This window comes from Rhinolophus ferrumequinum, chromosome 12, assembly GCF_004115265.2.
Source record: "Rhinolophus ferrumequinum isolate MPI-CBG mRhiFer1 chromosome 12, mRhiFer1_v1.p, whole genome shotgun sequence".
In the NCBI taxonomy this organism is placed as follows: Eukaryota; Metazoa; Chordata; class Mammalia; order Chiroptera; family Rhinolophidae; genus Rhinolophus; species Rhinolophus ferrumequinum.
This window is the reverse complement of record NC_046295.1, coordinates 58,775,520-58,782,563: the sequence shown is the minus strand read 5'-3', so window position 1 is coordinate 58,782,563 and position 7,044 is coordinate 58,775,520.

Genomic DNA, 7,044 nt, shown 5'->3' with positions numbered 1-7,044 from the left:
CCTTTGTTTTTCAGAAGCTTTATAGCTTGCTTTAGTCCCACTTATTTATTTTTTGTTTTTGTTGTTTGCTCTTTTGGTGTCTTTTACGAAAACTCATTGCAAAGACCAATGTCAAGAAATTTGTCCCTAAGTTTTCTTTTAGGAGTTGTATGGTTTTAGGTCTTACATATAAATCTTTAATACATTTCAAGTTAAATTTTGTGAGTGGTGTAAGATAAAGGTCCAATTTAATATTTTTCATGTGAATATCCAGTTTTCTCAACACCGTTTATTGAAGGGACTACACTTTCCCCATTGAATATTCTTGTTGCCCTTGTCAAAGATTAGTTGACTATATATATCTGGGTTTATTTCTGGGCTACTTATTTTGTTCCATTGTCTATGTGTCTCTTTTTACAGAATGCAAGTACAATACTGTTTTGATTACTAAAGCTTTGTAAAACATTTTGGAAGTGTTACCTTCAGCCTTTGCTCTTCTTTCTCAAGATTGCTTTGGCTATTTGGGGTCTATTGTGGTTCCTCTTAGTTTGGGATTGTTTCTCTATTGCTGTGAAAAACCATTGACATTTTTAGAGATTACATTGACTCTGTAGATCTCTTTGGGTAGTATGGAAATTTTAACAATTTTAATCCTTCCAATCCATGAACATGGAATATTTTTTCATTTATTTGTGTCTTTTAAGATTTCTTACATCCATGTCTTATAATTTCCAGTGTACAGATTTTTAAACTCCTTGGTTAAATTTATTTCTAAGTATCTTATTTTTTTTAATGCTGTCTTTTCTTTACTATTTTTTAAAATAATTTTTGAGGTGAAATTTACATAACATAAAACTAACTACTTTAAAGTTAACAGTTCAATGGAATTTAGTATATTTACAATGTTGTACAACCACCGCCTCGATCTAATTACAAAACATTTCTGTAATTACAAAGTAACTCATTAATCAGTTTTAGTCCATTTCCCACCCTATCTGCAGCCTCTGGTAACCACCAATCTGTATTCTGTATCTATGGATTTATTTATTCTGGAGATTTCATATAATATGTTATCTTTTGGCTTCTTTGACTTAGCATGATGTTTTGGAGGTTTGTCCATGTTGTAGCATGTATCAGTACTCCATTTTGTTTTTATGGCTGACTAATATTCTATTATATGTATGTATCACAATTTATTTATTAATCAAACGACTTATGTTGTTTCCACTTTTTGGCTATTGTGAATAGTGCTGCTATGAATGGATTTTTATTAAGCAATAGTTTCTTCTGTTAATGGTGGCCTATTTTTTTAATGCTATTGTAAATGAAGTTGCTTTCTTAATTTCTCTTTCGGATTGTTTTATGTATATAGATATGCAACTGATTTTTGTATAGTGATTTGGTGTCCTGAAACTTTACTGAATTAGTTTATTAGTTCTAACACATTGTGTGTGTGTGTGAGTGTGTGTGTGTGTTTGTGTGTGTGTGTGCACTCTTTAGGGTTTTCTATGTCATCTGCAAACAAGAATAATTTAACTCATTTTCCAGTGGATACCTTTTATTTCTTTTAGTTGCCTAATTGCTCTTATTAGGACTTCTATTAATAGTACTATGTTGAATAAAAATGGTGAGAGTGGGCATCCTTGCTTTGTTCCTGTTCTTAGAGGAAAAGTTTGTCACTGTTGAATATAATGTTAGCTATAGGCTTGTCATATACAGCCTTTGTTATGTTGAGGCACATTCATTCTATACTGAATTTGTTAAGAGTTTTTATCATGCAAGGATATTGAATTTTGTCAAATGCTTTTTCTGCATTTTGATTTGATTGTATGGTTTTTAATTTTCATTCTGTTAATGAGGTATTTCATGTTTATTAATTTGCATGTTGAACCATCCTTACAATTCATGGATAAATACTACTTGATCATGGTGTATGATCCTTTTAATACGTTGTTGAATTTTGTTTCCTTGTATTTTGTTGAGGACTTTTACATCTATATTCATCAGGAATATTGGTCTACAGTTTTCATTTCTTGTAGTGTCCTTATCTGGTTTCGGTATCAAGGTAATGCTGTTATTTTAAAATGAATTTGTAAGTGTTCCCTCTTCTTCAATTCTTTGGAAGAGTTTGAGAAGGGCTGGCATTACTTCTTTTTTAAATGTTTGGTAGAATTCATCATTGATGCTATCTGGTCCTGGACTCTTTTTTTTGGGAGGTTTTTGATTATTGATTTACTTTCCTTGCTTGTTATTAGTCTGTTCAGATGAATATAACACAATCAAATACAGTAATTTTACACTCTTCTCCCCCCTTCATGTAATTGATGTCAGATTTTGCTTCCTTCTGTGTTGCATGTCTATTAACAAATTTCTGTGGTATTAGTTATTTGTACTACTTTTGTCTTTTATATACTAGTAATAAAAGTGATTTCCATGGCACCATTACACTATGCAATAGTCTGTGTTTAGATTGATCTTTAACACTGAGATTTACATTTCATATACTTTCATGTCCCCGGGTGAAAGAGACTGCCTCCAGGACCTTGGTCGATATTTCTGGTATTAGGACAAGGATCTGCTTCAGGGTCCACAGATGGTGGGCCTAATATCAGGAGCATAGATGCCTATAGCTCTCTAAGGTCACTGGGGAGTGGAGAGAAGGGACTTCCGAACAAGTTTCTGGGTGGGCAGGACCATTTTTAGACTGTGGCTGTAAGGAGCTGGAGCTAGTTTATAGTACCCTTTCAAGATCTGTAGTTGGACCAAGGTCAAGTGCTTACCTCCAGAGACACTGACCTGTGTGTCTCTTGGTAAGTTTCTGGGTAAACAGTACTTCTCTCTGATTGTGGCTGTGAAAAATTGGAACTGGGCTACAGTGATGCTTCAAGATCCATAGTCAAACTGAGGTTGGCAGGTCTATCTCCAGGGGCTCAGGCTGTCATGTCTCTGGGTGGGCCCCTGGGTAGGCAGGGTATTTCCCAGACTGAAGGTGCAAGGGACTGGAACAGATTATAAGGTAAATTTAGGATTTTCAATAAGACAGATGTTGGAAGGCTTGCCTTGTGGCACAGAGGGGTAAATCTCCTGCCTGGCTGCTGGACAGACAAGACTGTTGGCTAGGAGCGGCTGGAGCTGGGTCACTGCACTTCATGGTCCACAGCTGGGATTGAGGTCAGTGAGCCTGTTACCTTGGGAATGGGGAAGCATGACTCCTAAAGGGTCCCTTGGCAGGTAGTGTTGGTGGTGGGATCGAGGCCAATTAGGGCTGTAGCCAAGTCCACAGGAACACAGGGTCAGTAGCTGGAACCACAGTCCATGGTTAGTGAGTCTCCTACTTGGCATGGGCCTGCCTTTTCAACATGGCTCTATAGAATGTAGCATCTATTGGAAAATTACAGTCAGAGTCTGTGTTAATATCTATAATATATCTATAATATAGCTTAAGAGACTTTCTGAAACACTTTAATTCGCCAATGTGCTATCTGTCTATCTATCTATCTATCTATCTATCTATCTATCTATCTATCTATCTATCTATCTATCTATCTATTTATCTATCTATCTATCTATCTGAATTCGTGCAGCAAACTATCCATTCTGGACTTTTTAAACTTTTTCAGCCTTAAACATATGAATTTACTTTTGTCCTGTAAGTTTATTTATTATATTGCTTATCTATATTTCTTTTCATCTCAAAGAAGTTTGGCAATAGCATCCTGCATGACATTAATCTTTCTAAAAGAATGAGGATGAAATAAGAAAAAAAAAGGCTGCATTTAATGCATAGCAAATGTTTGTTTTATTTCATTCATAATATCCAGATCATTTTGAGATTCTAGTATTTCATTTTGATAAATATATTTTAAACTAAAAAGCTCTCACATTTCACAAAGTTTGTTTGGTGAACATTTGCCCTTGTTTCCAAAAGTTACATGTGTAGGAGAATGTCATTTCATTTTTGAGCTTTAGTTCAGCTGCTGTTCATTTCCAATACCACTCTTAATTGGGTCTGTGGGACACTGTCCCTCACACACCAAGAAGTTTCTCCATTTCACAGATCTCTCATTCCAACTTTAAATTGCTTTGGGAATTGGGGGAACAATTACAACAATTATTGCATAACAAATATTTATTCTTCCACATCTGTGGAATATGGCATTGTTTATTGAGGCTGACCTTAATTCAAAATGCTGACATAAATACTAAGAAAAAAGTAACTGGTTTTTCTAGGAAGTGGAAATAATATACCAGGAAAAAGGTTAAGTCTTAAATACTGTGAAACTGTACCTTTTTGTTCCATAATTCAAAATATTATTAAATATGGATTTAAAATGTGAACAGCATGAGGCAATACAGCTACTAATTTATTATTATTATTACAAAATAGCTATTATTTGTTATCATTGGTATTATCTGTATAATTCCCTTTAATTCATAAAGCAGTTTCCATATGTTATTGAATTTTTATTAAAACAAACCTGGGATAAAGTAAAGCAGGTATTTTTATCATGATTTCACAGATGAGAAAACTGAGACTATATATTAGAAGAAAAGAACTTTAACCTAGACCTTTTGCTTCTAAGTCCCAAGAAATTTTTCACCAGGCTAACCCCATGCTATGTCCATTCAAGTGAGTACCAGGTGATCCTTCTGTACGTGCATTGCATAAATTGGTAATGCTATATAAGATGGCATCTTCTTAGTACTGACTGAAAGATACTTTTTTAAAATCTCAGAGTCTGCTGCAAATGAACAATTCAGCCATATTAAATATTCTTTAATATGAATCCACAAATACTGCACAGGGAAATTGCTTAAGAGCCTAGAAAGTAAACCTTCATCTATTACCCAAGATGTGCAGCCACTTTGTTAGGTCCTTTGTTAGATGTAGAGGGATGAGCAAGACAGACAAGCTCCTTTCTTCATCTCTCTTGTTATCTTACAATCTACAAAATAACCAGTTCAAATCTCCAGGAGAAGAACAAAGGCAACAAGACAGGATTGACTCAAGGTGGGTTTGAATTGGTGAGGGAATTTCTGCCTACGAGGAGAAAGCTTGGAGCAGGTGGCAGGAGAAGTAGTTTAAGTGGACTACGATACAAGGTCATTACATTTTTCTGGAAGTGTAAGCCAATAGGTTCTCTTGGCCTGGACCCCAAAGGGGCTGGATCTGCACCATCGCCATGTTTCCTGGTAAGTCCACATCTGCTGTCTTCTTCTGCATTAGGCCTGGGCTGACCAGACTGCCCGTGTCCCTCACCTAAGGCATCCCTTGACCAATATCTGTATCTGACTTGGGGAGAACTTTGAGTTATCCTGACATTAATGTAGAGTGAGTGTAGTGCATAGAGAGACACCAACCTCATGGGGAGTAGAAGAATTAGGTGAACACCCAACTTCACCTCAGACCCACCCTACCGGGCCCACCCTAGTGACCTCCGCTACCAGGCTGGCACTTGAGGCCCCAATCTCTAGGCTCAGCCTCCTCGCCCCTCCCTGGACAAAGCTCCTGGCTGCCACAGTGCCAGTCCCGCTCCATGGACCCAAGCTTGATGCCTGGCCCTGTGGGCCCAGCTTCCAGGCCTGCCCCAGTGTCAGGCTGGCTCCTTGCAGCCCCAGGATCAAGGCCAGCACCTGCTGATCATCTCAGTAGATGCAGAAAAAAGTTTTGACAAAATTCAACACCATTTTATGATAAAAACTCTCAATAAATTATAAGGAATATACCTGCGTATGATAAAGGCCATGTATACAAGCCCATAGCTAACTTCATACACAGCAGTGGAAAGCTGAAAGCTTTTCCTCCAAGCTCAGGAACATGACAAGTGTGCCAACTCCTATCACTTCTATTCAATATGATACTGCGTAGTTGTAGACAGAGCAATTAGATAAGAAGAAGAAATAAAAGGCATCAAAATTGGAACGGAAGAAGTAAAATTGCCTGTGTTTGCAGATAACATTTTCTTATATATAGAAAACCCTAAAGACTCCACCAAAAGGAAACTCTTAGAATTAATAAATTCAGTAGTTACAGGATACAAAAATCAACATAAAAAATCAGTTGCATTTCTATACACTAGCAACAAACTATTAGAAAAAGATTATTAAAACAATTCCATTTACAATAGCATTAAAAATAATAAAATACTTAGGAATAAATTTAGGAGGAGAAAGATATATACACAAAAAATTATAAGACATTGATGTAAGAAATTGAAAAAGACACAAATAAGTAGATATTCCATGCTCATGGATTTAAAGAATTAATAGTGTTAAATTGTCCATATCACCCAAAGCAGTCTACAGATTCAATATAATCCCTATTAAAATTTCAACGGCAGAAATAGAAAAACAATCCTAAAAGTTGTATGGAACCAGAAAAGACCCCAAATAGCCAAAGCAATCTTGAGAAAGAACAAAACTGGAAGTATCACACTTCCTGAATTCAAACCAAACAAAACACAAAAAAATCCTATAAAACTGTAGCAATTAAAAGAGCATGGTATTGGCATAAAAACAGACCTATAGACCAATGGAACGTAATAGAAATGTAATTGATTTGTGTGATCTGACACATTCTAATAGCTTGGTAAATTCTCTTATTAATTTTATTCGTTATTTTGTGGATTCCCTGGGATTTTTTGTGGTTGTTTACGTATACTATCTCTTTGTGACTACAGTTTCCTTATTTTTATTTCTGTCCAGTTGTAATGCCTTCTTTTTATTTCTCTTTCCTTATTGCACTACCTAAGACACTCAATAAAATGTTATACCGAAGTGGTAATAGTGGACATTCTTGTCTTGCTCCTGACCTTAGCAGGAGAATATTCACACTTTTAATTGACTATCCTGCTGTTTCACCTTGGACATATTCTCACATTCAGCCTCTATTTTTCTTGTCTCTAAATGGAAGCAATTGATATAGTCTTGATTTTTTTAATTGTGGCAAAATTGGTTGAATTTACCATCTTAACTACTTTTAACTGTACAGTTCAGTTGTGTTATGTACATTCATATTCTTGTGCAACAGATCTCTAGAACCTTTCATCTTATAAAACTGAAACT